The 15,337-nt window shown below is 35.7% G+C and overlaps 1 protein-coding gene across 4 annotated transcripts in view; it reads left to right on the top strand.

Annotated features, from left to right (window-relative positions):
* The window catches only part of LOC106080694 (ubiquitin-conjugating enzyme E2 W), an 86,683-nt gene that overhangs the window by 35,273 nt on the left and 36,073 nt on the right, over positions 1–15,337 (top strand). Inside the window, exon 1 of one of the 4 annotated variants that reach the window (XM_013242160.2) lies at positions 7,763–7,880. The exons of 1 other annotated variant lie outside the window; for it this stretch is intronic. The gene's annotated coding sequence lies outside the window, so the exon portion shown is untranslated. Of the gene's footprint in view, positions 1–7,762; positions 7,900–7,958; positions 7,977–15,337 lie in introns of those variants that run through there. 2 more of the 4 variants (XM_013242159.2, XM_059368817.1) reach the window with 2 other exon arrangements.

Here is a 15,337-nt window from a genome sequence, read left to right as displayed (position 1 = left end):
AATCTTCAAACATTAAATTATATGGACCGTACTATCGATTCAAATAAAGATTTCATGTATTTTTCTGAATTTTATATGTTTTTCTTAACTATTCTATGCAAATTGCAAATTTTGCCCATGAACATTCCACAAAGGAACTGGGGCAAACTTCTCACATATCAATGAGTGCAGTCCGATTTAAGTTATAAACTCAATGATAAGGGACCTCCTTTTTATATCTCTTTGGAGAGAAGTTTTACATGGCATAGTATCTCACAAATGTTGCCAGCATTAGGAGGGGAAAACCACCGCTGAAAATTTTTTCTGATGGTCTCGCCAGGATTCGAACCCAGGCGTTCAGTGTCACAGGCGGACATGCTAACCTCTGCGCTACGGTGGCCTATAGCTCTCAAAAATCACCCTTTGGAATATTTGGTAGGTTTCGGTCGGGTTTGGTAGGATTTCTTTTAAATTTTGGTTGGAAAAAAAGTTACTTGAGTGGCAACACTAGTTATGACATTCAACAATATGTACTTTCTAGCACGAAAAATACTCCAAAAAAACTGCACAAATGCGATCCATTGACGATAAAAATCGATACGGCCATACTTAACTTGTGTACACGCACAACAATTGTATACTCTAGGTGCTCAAGACTCACAAATTTCAAAATGATTTCTTACTGTCGAGTTTAAATACTACTATTCCCAAAGACTTTTCTCGTGGTGATCCATTTTTGGCATTTGACCGACTTTGTCCATTTATAATAGCTGAACTTATTTACACGTAAACATACTTATATGTACTATTTATATTTGATCTTCCATAAGTGTTCCGAACACTTTTCGCAGCATTTTTTCCAGAATATTGGCTATTTATAGCATTGGAAATATCATGAAAGCGATAATACCCATGATTAATGTTAAAAAATTAAATTTATCAGTTTTTTTCAGTTTATTAAGATCTTCCCAAAGTTTGTATTTAGATGACTTACAGAAATTCATATCTTAAAAATGTAAAAAAATCATACGAGCGAATTCGTCATAATGTTATCAACACACATTGAATTTTTGGATGCAAATCTTTTATCCTCGTTTCTCCTCGCGGTGATCTCTTCAAATCTGTATGCTCTTTCGCGAGTTATATTTACTTTTTGAATAATTCATAATGCCCAAAAGGAGACTTACAATAAAAAGACATTGCACTATGCTTAAAGTACTTAAGAAAAGAAAGTAAACAAGTAAAAAAGCGTTAAGTTTGGCCAGGCCGACCACCTCGGGTATTTATGTAAACCATCTTTTGTCATAATCCGGTGAAAAATGCGTAATTTATGTCCCCATAGCAGCTTTATATGCACCGATTTGCGCCAAATTCGACACGGATATTGACTGGTCTAATAAGTACAAGTCACATTTTTTTAATTTTGTAGAGCAAAATATTGGTCTTTTTGATAGCATATCCAAATATAGACCGATCCATATACGACACGGATGGCGAAAAGCCTAACATAAGTCATTGTGTCAAATTTGAGCGAAATCATATTATAAAAGTGCCTTTTATGGGGCCAAGACTTTAAATCGAGAGATTGGTCTTGGCCGATTTGGGCCAAATTGAAGAGAGCTGTCGGGGGGCCTAACCCAACTCACTGTCCCAAATTTCGGGGAATCGGATATTAAATGTGCCTTTTATAGGCCCAAAACTTTAAATCGAGAGATCGGTCTATATGGCAGTTATATCCAAATCTGGATCAATCTGGGCCAAATTGCAGAAAGTTTTGGAAGAGCCTAACGCAACTTACTGTCTCAAATTTCGACGAAATAGGACAATAAATGCGCCTTTTATGGGCCCAAAACCTTATATCGAGAGATCGGTCTATATGGCAGTTATTTCCAAATCTGGACCGATCTGGGCCAAATTGCAGAAAGTTGTGGAAGAGCCTAACGCAACTCACTGTCTCAAATTTCGGCGAAATCGGACAATAAATGCACCTTTTATGGGCTCAAAACCTTATATCAAGAGATCGGTCTATATGGCAGCTATATCAAAATCTGGACCGATCTGAACCAAATTGAAGAAGATTGCCTAACGCAACTTACTGTCCTTAATTTTAGCAATATCTCAAAAAATGCGCCTTTTATGGGCCCATGACCTTAAATCGAGAGATCGGTCTATATGGCAGCTATATTCAAATCTGGACCGATCTGAGCCATATTGCAGAAAGATATTGAGGGGTCTTACTTAACTCACTGTCCCAAATTTTGGCGACATCGGATAATAAATGCGTCCTTTATGGGCGCAAACCCTTAAATCGAGAGATCGGTCTACGTGGCGGTTATATCCAAATCTGGACCGATCTGGGCCAAATTGCAGAAAGTTGTGGAAGAACCTAACGCAACTTACTGTCTCAAATTTCGACGAAATCGGACAAGAAATGCACCTTTTATCGGTCCAAAACCTTAAATCGAGAGATCGGTCTATATGGCAGCTATATCCAAATCTGGACTGATCTGGGTCAAATTGAAGAAGGATGTCGAGTGGTTTAACACAACTCACTGTCCCAAATTTTAGCAAAATCGGATAATGAATGTGGCTTTTATGGGCCTAAGACCCTAAATCGGCGGATCGGTCTATATGGGAGCTATATCAAGATATAGTCCGATATAGCCCATCTTCGAAATTAACCTGCTTATGGACAAAAAAAAGAATCTATGCAAAGTTTCAGTTCAATATCTCTATTTTTAAAGACTGTAGCGTGATTTCAACAGACAGACGGACAGACGGGAGGACGTGGTCTTAGATTTTTACGCTGACCAAGAATATATACTTTATATTGTCGGAAATTGATATTTCGATGTGTTGCAAAGAGAATGATAAAATGAATATACCCCCATCCTTCGGTGGTGGATGTAAAAATAAAAAGGTGCTTTTCCTATATCTTCTTGATTAGAATTTGTGTTCAAACAGTGATATGGCAAGCTTTGCACTTAATGGAGCAAAGCAATCTTTCGTTTCGCGGAAACGTAAACCGTAGCATTGAGCAGCATTATATGGGTTGAGAAAAAATAGACATGAAGTACTATTATATATCTTTGATTTTTCTGTCCTGCAAAGAATAAAAATTTTTTAGTTACCAATGTAACCAAGTTGTTTTCTAGCAGCTAATTAGTTACAATCAACCAAATTCGTTATTCAAAATAGTAAAAATGTTTGCAAAAACAGCACATTTTTTCTGCCGTAAAAGTGAAAGCAGACATTAATAAATGCAGTTTTCTCACATACTTGCCTCGTATTTTACGGCTTCTAATAAAAGATATACTTAGAACAAATTTCTTTTTTAAATATGTTATTATATTTTTTAAGTTTTTTTTATTAATCGTTTTCACTTTTTTAAAATAATATAACACAAGTTCTAGCCTCGTCAAACGTTGACACTCAAATGAGTTGGTCATGTTCGATAATTTTTTTTGTATTGTTTTTTTGTACAGTTAGATTTCTTTTTCATTAATGTACAAAACAAAGTCTTTTGGCAGGTGACGGTTTATACGATTGTCTTCTAAGAAGTCCTCTACAGAGTAGAGTTTACATTTTTTTATGAGCTGGAGAGAATGAAAAAAGCCATGCTGACTTTTTGTGGACACGATCAGTGAATATGGCGACAATAAAATTTTATAACATAATAGGCAAGACTTGTCAGCAAAAACACCACATCGGTGACAAAATTCAAATTATCTTAAAGAAGTCTTTGAAGACAATGTCATGATAGACGTTTAGACTTCTGGGTAAGAATGCAAAAAGTAATTGCGGATTTTTCATATAGTCGGCGTTGACAAATTTTTTCACAGCTTGTGACCCTGTAATTTCATTCTTTCTTCTGTCAGTTATCTGCTGTTACTTTTAGCTTGCTTTAGAAAAAAAGTGTAAAAAAAGTATATTTGATTAAAGTTCATTCTAAGTTTTGTTAAAAATGCATTTACTTTCTTTTAAAAAATCCGCAATTACTTTTTGGGCAACCCAATACATACTATACAGGGAAGATTATTTCGACGGACTTCAAATGGTGTAAAAACGTGATGATATATAAAGTCAGTACTAGTCTCTGCTTTTTCGGTAAAAATTGTTTTTCTTTTGTTTTGTCTTAGCTTTTGTTTGACGTTGTTTACAGTCTGTAAGCATTTAGTTAAAATGCAAATGTGAACAACACATTTTTATTATATAAAGACCAAAGATTTTTAATAGGATGCTAATCAGATTATAAACCAATTTTGATCGAACTTACCGTATATGTTGGAGGTCAACAGAAATGAATATACGTAATGCAAATTTGCACATGAACATTCCATTAAGGAACGGGGGCAAAGTTCTCACATATCAATGAATGCTGTCCGCTTCAAGTTTACGCTCATCGATAAGAGTCCCCCTTTTTATAGCCGAGTCCGAACGCCTTGCCGCGTTGGGGACAAGTTTTTATATAGCTGTTATCCCATTTTTTCAAATATTACAGTACCTCACAAATATCGTCAGTATTAAGAGGGGATAGGTTAGGTTGAAAAGAGGGTGCGAATGTTAATCCGCCCCATACCACTATGGACATACACCTAAGCCAGTAATCGGCTTGTTGTGCGCTCTAAATACTAAAAAGTAACCTAGAAAAAGAAAATTTTATTTTCAAGTTTTTTGCCTTTTAGGGCGAAGATCATTAAATTTTACAATTTCTGTTAGTTTCTCTTTCGAGATGAGCTCAATGATCGGAGATTTTTCTTTGTAAATGGAAAAGGAAAGCCAGAAATCGCAACACACACCAACCATTATGGGACGCGTTTCGTAATTTGGTTTAGAATTACTAATCAGCCACATTAGGTGTGAAGGCCGTACGTTGATATGTTGTACTTGTACGTTGGTATATTGTACTTGTACCGAATTTATTGTGAAAACGCCTCATTGATTCAAATACCACATTAAACACTCGACAACCCTGTCTATTGGCTGTACTTTTCCCACTGCATGTGTTTGTGTGTAATGCCAAATTTTTTGTCTGCACAATTTACACTACTCGCATGGTATGCGCATGATTTTTTGCATCTATTGGAAGTTGTATTGGTGACTAGTCAACGGTGACGGCTCTCGCTGTTGCTCTGTGTACCCAAGTTCGAATCCCGGTCGGGCTCTGCCGAATTTTTTCATTTTCAAATTGTTTGCCTGTTAGGGCGAAGATTATTAAATTTTACAATTTGTGTTTGTTTCTCTTTAGAGATGAACTCAATGAACGGAAATATTTTTTTGTCAGGACTTCCGGTATGCTTCCAAAATCCCTAATTGTTTTCGATAACACGCCCATTAGTAGGTTTATTTCTGGTATTGGGTCCCCACTTAAGTACCGGTGTCTGTTAGCCGGGCAATGACATAGGAAATGTTCCACCGTCTCATCATCTTCGCCGCATGTTCTACACATTCTATCAATTGCCGCACAGATTTTGCATAAATCAGCTCGTAGTCCTATGTGTACTGTTATGATACCGAAAGCTTTACAGACCTGCTTGCTTCCTTCAATAATAGCCTCGTCTTCTCACGATCTGGACCCCCCATAGGATTTTCGCCGTCCTACCGACCGTTTCGCTGTTTCACAATGTTGCATGCGCGGACTGCGTCGACCCGAAAGGCTTCACCGCCAAATCGTCGGCCCTTTCATTTCCCCTTACTTCATTATGGCCCGGCACCCAAACGATGGGGATTTTGCCATCCTCAGAGAAGGCGTTAATCTTCTTCTTACAATGCAAGATTGTTCGTGACCTTACCGTCCTGGTTGTTATTGCCTTATGGCAATTTTACTGTCCGTAAAGATGTCCACACTCGACGTCCTCGCGTTAGCACTACACCACTTCACGCATTCCGTGATCGCCCGGAACTCCGCATGCAGGACCGTATTATGGTCAGGCAGTGTAAAACAGATCTCAGTCAGTGGGTTCTCAATGTAGACCCCCAGGCCCACTCTGTTCTCTAGCATTGATCCATCCGTGTAACTAAGGTTCTGTCAATCCAAGACTGTGCCGCTGACAGCAGTGCCTCGAACTCAACCTCAAGTGTCGTTACAGGTATCCGATCGGAAACCTCTTCCATTTCTTCTAGGTTTCCTATCGTTGCCTCGATTATACCGCGATAGTATGACCTGCTCTTATCCTCTAAACATTCTCCCATAGCCGCAATGGCTGCCTCACACTTAATCTGTATGTCAATGGTCGGATATCTAGAATAGTCTCTAGTGCCCTAGTACACTAGTGAGCATGGTCATCATCGCTCCGCCTATGCCAAGACAACATGTTCTCATAACCCGTTGTATTATCCTAACGTTGCACTTTTTCTCCATCGCAGTCCACCATACTACAGAGGCGTAAGTAAGTTTTGATCTAATCACGCTCCTTTAGAGCCAGTGGATTCAAGCCCCATTTCGAGCCTACGGTCCGTCTACATAGTGCCCAGCATCTGTGAGCCTTCTCGGTACGTTCCTAAATATGACATTTCCAATTGAGTTTTCAGTCCAAGATCACTACTAAGTATTTGACCTTATCAGATATCGAAATCGTTCTACTGAGGAAACGTGGTGCGTTAAATTGTTCCAGCTTAGTCTTCCTCGCGAACATGCTGATTTTGTTTTTTTCTGAGTTAACATTGAGACCCCTAGGTCTAGCCCAGTCATATTCCATTTGCAGCATCCTTTCGGCCCTTCTGCACAGTTGGTTCGGATTCTTAAAGCATAACTCCCGCTGAAATTTTTTTCTAATGTTCTCAACAGGACTCGAACCCAGGCCGTCAGCGTCATAGAAGTACATGCTTAACTCTGCGTTACGGTGAATATACGTAAGATAGGTAATTGGGTTAAAACCCAAAAGGTGTTTACCGGGTAAATTGGGCAAACCCTGGATATTTACCCATGCTTATCCAAAATCTGGGTATTTATGATTTTGGCATTCTAAAACATTGTCCAAGCAATGTTGTCAATTATCACGCTGATAAAAAAAAAGTAGCCAATACCGGCTGGTATTATTTTATTCGCGTTATTGGTCAATATTTTCATACCCTCCACCATACGATGGGGGTTTATTTACTTCGTCACTCCGTTTGTAGCACATCGAAATATTGGTCTTAGACCGCATAAGGTATATATTTATTCTTGATCTCCATGACATTTTAAGGTGATCTAACCGTCCGTCCGTTTGTGGATAACACGCTAACTTTCGAAGGCTTGAAGTTGCCTGAAATTTTGCTCAAATACTTCTCACTAGGGTAGGTCGGTTGGGTTTGTAAATGGCCCATATCGCCTATAAACCGATCTCCAGATTATACTTCTTGCGCCCCTAGAGAGCCTAATTCTTATCCAATTTTTTGAAATTTTGCAAAGTGACTTTTTCTGTGAATTTTAATACACGTGCCAAATATGGTTTGAATCGGTCCATAACCTGATATAGCTCCCATATGAACCGATACATTCTCAAATCGTAAAGTCAAAATATAATAACACCCATACCTACATTGGAGGCTAAATTTATATTAAATATAATTTCTTCTTAAGTTCATTTGCTTTTTAACCTAATCAATATGATGTATTTTCTCATGCCATGTTGGGTCTTTTCCTTTTCGTCTTGTTAGTATGCAAGCCGTCAGCGGGTTTCTCCCGCACTCCCCACAACAGCAGATTTATTCATTCCATTTTAGCGGGATTTCACACAACACGGTCTATGGGATCTCTGTAGCTTGGCATGGAGACCAACCACACTGTCTGACATTAGTCAGTTACGTTTGGCACGCGAATGAATACGAACGACTTGGGATTATTGTTTAAGAAAACTCTCCTCTTCATTTGATTTGCATAAAAATTGCTCAGAGCAGACAACATTTTGTGGCAAATAGTAACAAATTGTTTATAAAGTAACACAAAAACCCCGCCATAGCTTTTATATAAAACAGCTGTGTAGAAACAATTAATATAACAAAAACAATTGAGTGTAATGGATTTTTGTTGAAAGAATATTTTGTCGTAACGGCATTTGGTTTTAATGAAATGTGCAAAATATCAGTGATTGTTGTTGGTTTTGATAGCTGGCGTGAGAAACTAAAACTAAAACAAAAATGAAAAAAAAAATATTTGAAAAATGCAAAGTGATTTAATAAAATGTTGAAAAAAAATATTTGCTTATATTAAAAAAAAAAAATTGGCAAGTTATTCCTTGGCAGTTTATGAAAGCGGAAAATTTATCATTGCTTTAGTTTGCAATATAATTAACATTTATAATTATTATTTAATTAAAATTCCAAGAATTTGATTTGAGAGCAAAGGGGAAAACCGGTTTATTCTTCCAGCTTTTTTATTGATTTTATGTAATAAACAGCTTGATTACAATTACAACTGCAAAGGGCATGAGTAGATTTCTAGATATTGTTAAGTGACCTTTCAATGTATTTTTCCCATAGGATCTAGAAATAGTTACAGCAAATAAAAACGCATGCTGCCCGACCAATGCTCATATTCGGTATGAGCATGAACCGAAAACGGACAATAATTGTGACTTTTATGGGGATAAGACTTTAAATGGGCAAATCGGTCTATATGGCAGCTATATCTAAATGAAGGTCGATCTCGACTTCTATTCGGTTCGAACAACTCTCTGTTCGGAATTTCACTGAAATCAGGCAAAAAATACCGCTTAAATGGACTCAAGACCATTAATCGGCCGATTGGTCTATATGGCAGCTATATGATCTTTAATGATCTAATATTGAACAAATTCGTTATGTTTATGAAGGGGCTTCGTACAACTCTGTGTTCCAATCGGGTAGCAAATGTGGCTTTAATAGGCTTAAGACCCTTAATATGTCATCTATATATAAATAAGTTCCGATAGGAACCATATTCGATTCGGATATACGGGGTCCTAGTGCAACTCACTATCCCAAAATTAGGCAACAAATTTTGCATAAACTCTGAATCGGCAGATCAGTCTATATGGTAGGTATATCTATATATAGTCCGTTAAGGTTCATATTGGGCTTGGATATCGGGGGCCCTAGTACAACATATTTCAGCGAAATCGGGCAATAAGTGTGGCTGTTATGGGCTTAATACCCCGAATCAGCAGATACGTCTATATGACAGCTACATATGTTTTGGGAATCCAACACCATGGATTCAAATTTACATAAATTAACTAATTTGAATGAATCATGCATGCATAAACAAATAATTAAATTTTTTTTTTTAAAACAACAACTTTTGTCGAAAAACGACGACATTATTTTCTTGATGATGAAATAACTAACTAAGCATTAGTGTACAGTAATAAGCGTCTCAAATAAATTAAATTGAAAAAAATATGTAAAAAACACTTTAAAAAAATTTTTTGGAATACGTAATAATTTTTTTATCCGAATTTTCTTAAATAGATTTAAAGAAAAAATCTCTGGCCAGGAGATTCGAAACTGGGCTTGCAAATCATAATTGGCATGAGAGTCTGGTGTGCTACAAGGTAGTACGCCTATTATAACAACTAACTCAACTTAAGAATTTGTTGATAATCCACAAATTTTCAATTATTTTGTCTGTCAAGTCTCTACAAACCTACATCAAAAATTAATGCTTCAATTCAATGCTAAAAATTAATCAGTCAAAAATTTAAGCTCCTAGGGACCGTAGAAGGCTAACTGGAAGATCGGTTTATATGGGAGCGATATCAGGTTATTTACCGATTTAGACCTTATTTGGCATGGCTATTGGAAATCGTAACAAAACACACTGTGCAAATTTTTAAAACAATTTGGTTGACAATTGAGGATTCTAGGGGCTCATGAAGTAAAATTCAGGGATCAGTTTATATGGGGGTTATATCTATTTATGAACCCATATGGGCGGTATTTGGTGTGGATGTTGGGGGTATAAACGTAATTCGCGTTTTTAACCATTTTAACCAAAATCGGATGAAAATTTAATATTCTAAGGTCAAAACGGGAGATCGGTTTATATCAGTTTATAGACCGATTAAGATCAAACTTGGCACCAAATTCGGTACGGACGTCAAGGATTTTTATACGCTACACCACTTCTATGGTACAGGTTATTATAACTTAGTGAATTTGTTTGTAACACCCAGAAGGAAGAGAGATATACCCATTGATAAGTATACCGATCGACTCAGAATCACCGTCTGTCTCTCTGTCTGTGCGTCTGTCCATGTTAATTTGTGTACAAAGTACATTTCGCAATTTTCATCCGATCGTCTTCAAATTTGGCACAAGCATTTGCCATTATTAGTGAAATTCATACAAATTGGTTCAGATTTAGATATGTCTCCTATATATATGTTCCTCCGATTTCGACTAAAATTGCAATTATATCGTCATTTGTAAACCGATTCTCACCAAATTTTGCACGTGGGATTATCTTATAAGCGTCGAGATTATTTGTGAATTTCATATACAACAAAATTTTTGAAATTCCAGCGTAATCGAGCAATAAAGGGTCTAAGATTTAGATGTAGCTGCCATATATATGTTCGTCCGATTTGGACTTGTATTGCAATAATTTGGTCATTTGTTAACCGATTCACATGCAAATTGTCACAAAGGATTTCCTTATAACGGTATTGCTCTTGAATTTAATAGAAATCTGTTCAGATTTAGATAAAGCTCCCACATATATTTTCGTCCGATTTTGAATAATACTCAATAATTTAGTAATTTGTTAACAGATCTTCGTAAAATTTGTCACGAAGGTTTCTCTTATAAATCTTCTGATGACTGGTGAATTTCGCATAAATTTGTTCAGTTTTAGATTTAGCTTCCATATATACAGCGGCCAAAAAAAGTATTCATCATTAGCAAAATTGATAATAAATTCACTTATTTTGGGTAATTGAAGAAAATTTAAAGTAAACAAATAATGCAGTTTTATGCAATAGTTTATTTTTCGTAATATATTTTAAAATAAATTCAAAAAATAAATTTAATTAGCGCAAAAAATGCAATTTTATATAATAACACCAAAAACAGAACAAAAAAAGTATTCATCATTGATGTGCTATCATCAAAGTCAAATTCAAATATTATTTGGGAATCCCCCTTTTCTGTTTTATTTAGTAAAGGAGGCTTTGCCCTTGACAGCAAATATTTAATTTCATTGAAAATATAGTTTTTGTCAAAATGGGTCGTAAGCAAAACGAGGTTTCTGATGAGGTAAAAGTTTTGATAATAAAACACCACAGGAATGGTTTAACTCAAAAAACTATCAGTGAAATATTAAATAGACCACGATCTACTATACAATCCATCATCAGAAAGTGGACAGAAACGAAAACTGTTGACAATAAACCAAGATCTGGTCGACCAAAAGCACTTTCAGTTGGAGATGTGCGTTGGCTAGTGCGGCAAGTTCAGAAAACTCCGAAGACAAATGCGACCATTCTTCGTAAAAACACTATGGAATATTTAGGGAAGGAAGTTACTACACAAACAATTCGAAATACACTCAAAAGGCATAGTTACAGAGGAAGAACTGCACGTAAGAAGCCCTTTATAAATAAAATAAACCGAGTGAAAAGGCTAAACTTCGCAAAAATGTATGTAAAACAGCCCGAATCATTTTGGAAAACAGTCATTTTTGCAAACGAGAGCAAGTTTAATCTTTTTGGGTGCGATGGAAAGGTCATAGTGTACAGAAAACCAAATACAGAGCTTGAAGAACGAAACACAGTTGCTACTGTAAAACATGGTGGAGGTGGTTTAATGGTTTGGGGGTGTATGGCGGCTTCAGGAGCGGGAAATCTTGAAATTATTAATGGAGTAATGGATCATAAGTATTACATTGACATTTTAAAGAGGAATTTAAAAGATAGTGCTGTAAAACTTGGGCTTGGTAATAACTTTCAATATTATCAAGATAATGACCCCAAACATTCTGCTTTAAATATCAAGATGTGGATGCTGTATAACTGCCCCAAAGTCATTAAAACTCCTTCTCAAAGTCCCGACTTGAACCCAATTGAACATCTTTGGGAACATCTCGAACGCAAATTGAGAACGCGCAATTTTTCGAGCAAGAGTCAAATGCAACAGGTGATAATGGAGGAATGGACTAATATAGACCAAAATATAACCGCTAAATTAGTCCAATCGATGTCAAACCGTTTAAAAGAAGTTATAAGACGCGGTGGTCGAATAACAAAGTATTAATTTTTTTAAATTATGTTATTTATTTTTTTGTTTTTTTGCAATGATGAATACTTTTTTTGTTTAATTTTTTGTGTTCAGCTGTAAAATGGCCCTTTTTGTTCCATAAATACTATTTTTTTCTTTAAAAACAATGAAATTGTGTACATATATATCACACAAACACTACTGCATCATTAGTTTAATATGTTTTTATTCCAATTGTCTTTTGTAGACTTATTAAAAAAAAAACATTGAATGATGAATACTTTTTTTGACCGCTGTATGCATTTCCTGATTTTCTCTTTTAAGGCCTACGCTAACCCATTTATCAATCGATCTTTTAAAAAAATTTAATTTAAGCTAATTTTAAATTCGACGATTAAACTGCATACCCAATTTCCAATTAACCTGATTCGTCCGACTCCGCCCGGCTTTGGTCCGTCCTTACTAGTTTTATCATAAATAAGATTAGAACTGCGTCTAGAAATTTAAAAAGGTAGTCGAAAGACTGTTTTTTTGGGAGTTTTATCTTCTATATATAGAAAGTAATTACGAGTATCAAAATTTCGAGCAGCTAGCCTCTTTAAAACACGCACAGTCGTAACAGTGTAGTTGAGTCTAAAAAAGTTTCCAATTCAATTAAATAATGATTGAAAGAACATACTGCCAAAACCACTTAAACTTATTTTTCTTTTGATAACTCGATTCGTTTACTAACTCAATGAAAACAGCTGTTTTCCCTTTATAAAATCATCTGATTTCAATGAATTGACGAACAAATCGAGAGACAAGGAGAAAAACGTTAGTGGTTTAGGACGTTATTGTTCAATTGAAAAAGATACAATTTTCAATCACAGTTACATATATTAAACTAAGATTCAATTTAAAAATGGTGGAATCAATTAATTTTTTAATTGAAAATGACAACAACTTCAATCACAATCGTAATTAAAATAATCCGGATTCAATTTAAAAAATTATTGATCCAATTTATTTTTTAATTGAAAATGAAACTCAATCACGATCGTAGTTGAAAAATAAAGCTACATATTCAATAAAAAAATCATTGATTCAATTAATGTTTATATTATTTTTATTTTCATTGAAATTTTAATTGAAAAAATTTTTGTGATATTTTTTTCTGTGCACGTGGTCAAAATTTCATCAAAATAGATCCGGATTAAGCTATATCTCCCATATACAGATATGTACTTTCGAGCCGATATGAGATTTTATGAATGTAGGTCTATTTTTCCACAGGATTTGTTATTATTATTAGAATAAAGTTTTTTTTTTTCATTTGTTTACTTTAGTATTTTGCATTCGTGTTGTCCCATGTAACATGGGTGGCATACGTTCCACTGCCACTGTTTTAATTAGACATTCCTATTTCCGGACGTGGAAAAAAAAGCTTGGGTCTTAAACTCGTTCATTTCGTAAAGCTGGTTTAATCCAACTTACAGTAGTCCGTTCCATATGTCCTCAACACATTGTCTCGTCTGTTCAATGTGTTGTGGATTGTTAATAAAGCTTATTGTCTTTTCGAGTTCATTGAATCACATCCCTGTAAAAAATTTACCACGAAGACAACGCATAAAAGAACTAAGCATTTTTGAAGAAACGTGTTGCAAAGCTGCTTTTCTAATTACTTCTTTTTATAATGGGATGAGACTTCCAAAACTAGTTTTCTTATTCCCAAATAAAAGAATTTCTTATGCAACTGACACTTAATCTCATTGAATCTCTTGAAAGTAAATACTCACTGACAGAGATTGCTAATCGATTCTGCACAACAGAAGCAAACGCATCAACTACTCACCTCTCTTTCTCCATATTTGAAGTTCAAACGGAATACGTTCCAAAACATGTTTTAAAGAAGTTAATGTGGAAGTGGAAGCACAAAAGCATGTAGCGCTCTTTCCGCTAAATGCTTTGTACTTTAACGTTGGCAGCACTGACACACATCCGAAATAATCAAATATCAACAAAACAAACAAAATAAGTCATTTTAAATAAATGTTCCTCGGTGTTCCAGAACTTTTCTTCCTCTTTTAGTTTTGTCATTCAAATTGAATGATGGCACCATATGTTTTGATAAACGGCGATAAGATTAGTCGCTTAGCTAATCGTTGATAGCATTTTTCTCCATACAAACTAAGTTAGAAAATCCGGTTAATGGGTAAATAAAACACCACTAATATTCCTGCCGCATTTGGCGGCTTGGTTGGTTTCCCGCTGTGTAATCATTGATCACCTATAGGGTTATTTCTTATATTGCCACTCAAATTTGTTTTAGGTTTCGGATAACTTTTCATTAAAGTTGGTCTCACTTGTTATTAATACTTGAATGCAAGTAGGAAAACAAAGCGCTGTAAGGTAATTGATCCCAATGAATCCAATTAATTGCATTAACCCAAGATCCCTAACACAAATCAGGGATCATAGCAGAACACTATGTTCGAAATTTCAGCCAAATCGGATTAAAATTGAGGCTTCCATGGATCGGGAAGATCGGTTTATATGGGAGCTATATCAGGTTCTTGACCGATTTGAACGGTACTCGGAAAAGATGTTGGAAGTCATAACAGAACACAAAAAAAATTGCGGATTCCAGGGCTCAAGAAGTCAAATTGGGAGATCGGTTTATATAGGAACTATATCTAAGTCTGAATCGATATGGCCCATTTGCAATCCTCAACGACCTACATCAATACTAAGTGTCTGTGCAAAATTTCAAGCGCCAAGTGTTCGACCGCTATCATGATTTCGACAGGCGGTCGGACGGACGTACATAGGTAGATAGAATCACAATGTCAAGACGATCCAGAATATATATACTTTATGGGATCCCAGATCAACATTTCGAGGTGTAACAAAAGGAATGACTAAATTAGTATACCCCCATCCTATGGTGGTGGGTATAAAAATATAAATACACTTAAATGTTTTGCAGATATTATTATGATTATGTTCCTTTGGTCCTAGTATAAACAGAATGACGCATTTCTTTTTAACTCTGAAACCAGAAACAGACAATCCAACCCACATTGGCCCAACTTGGAAATGCACATTGCGCGTTCTTTATTGCTGTTTACAATTTTTGGTTTCGTTCTTTCTTTATGCGAAACTAAAAACTTTTCTGTTTATTCACCTAGTGTAGTCCATA

Source organism: Stomoxys calcitrans, chromosome 5 (assembly GCF_963082655.1).
Source record: "Stomoxys calcitrans chromosome 5, idStoCalc2.1, whole genome shotgun sequence".
Lineage (NCBI taxonomy): Eukaryota > Metazoa > Arthropoda > Insecta > Diptera > Muscidae > Stomoxys > Stomoxys calcitrans.
Note: the sequence above shows the minus strand (reverse complement) of the source record. Positions and strands in the feature narration are given on the sequence as shown.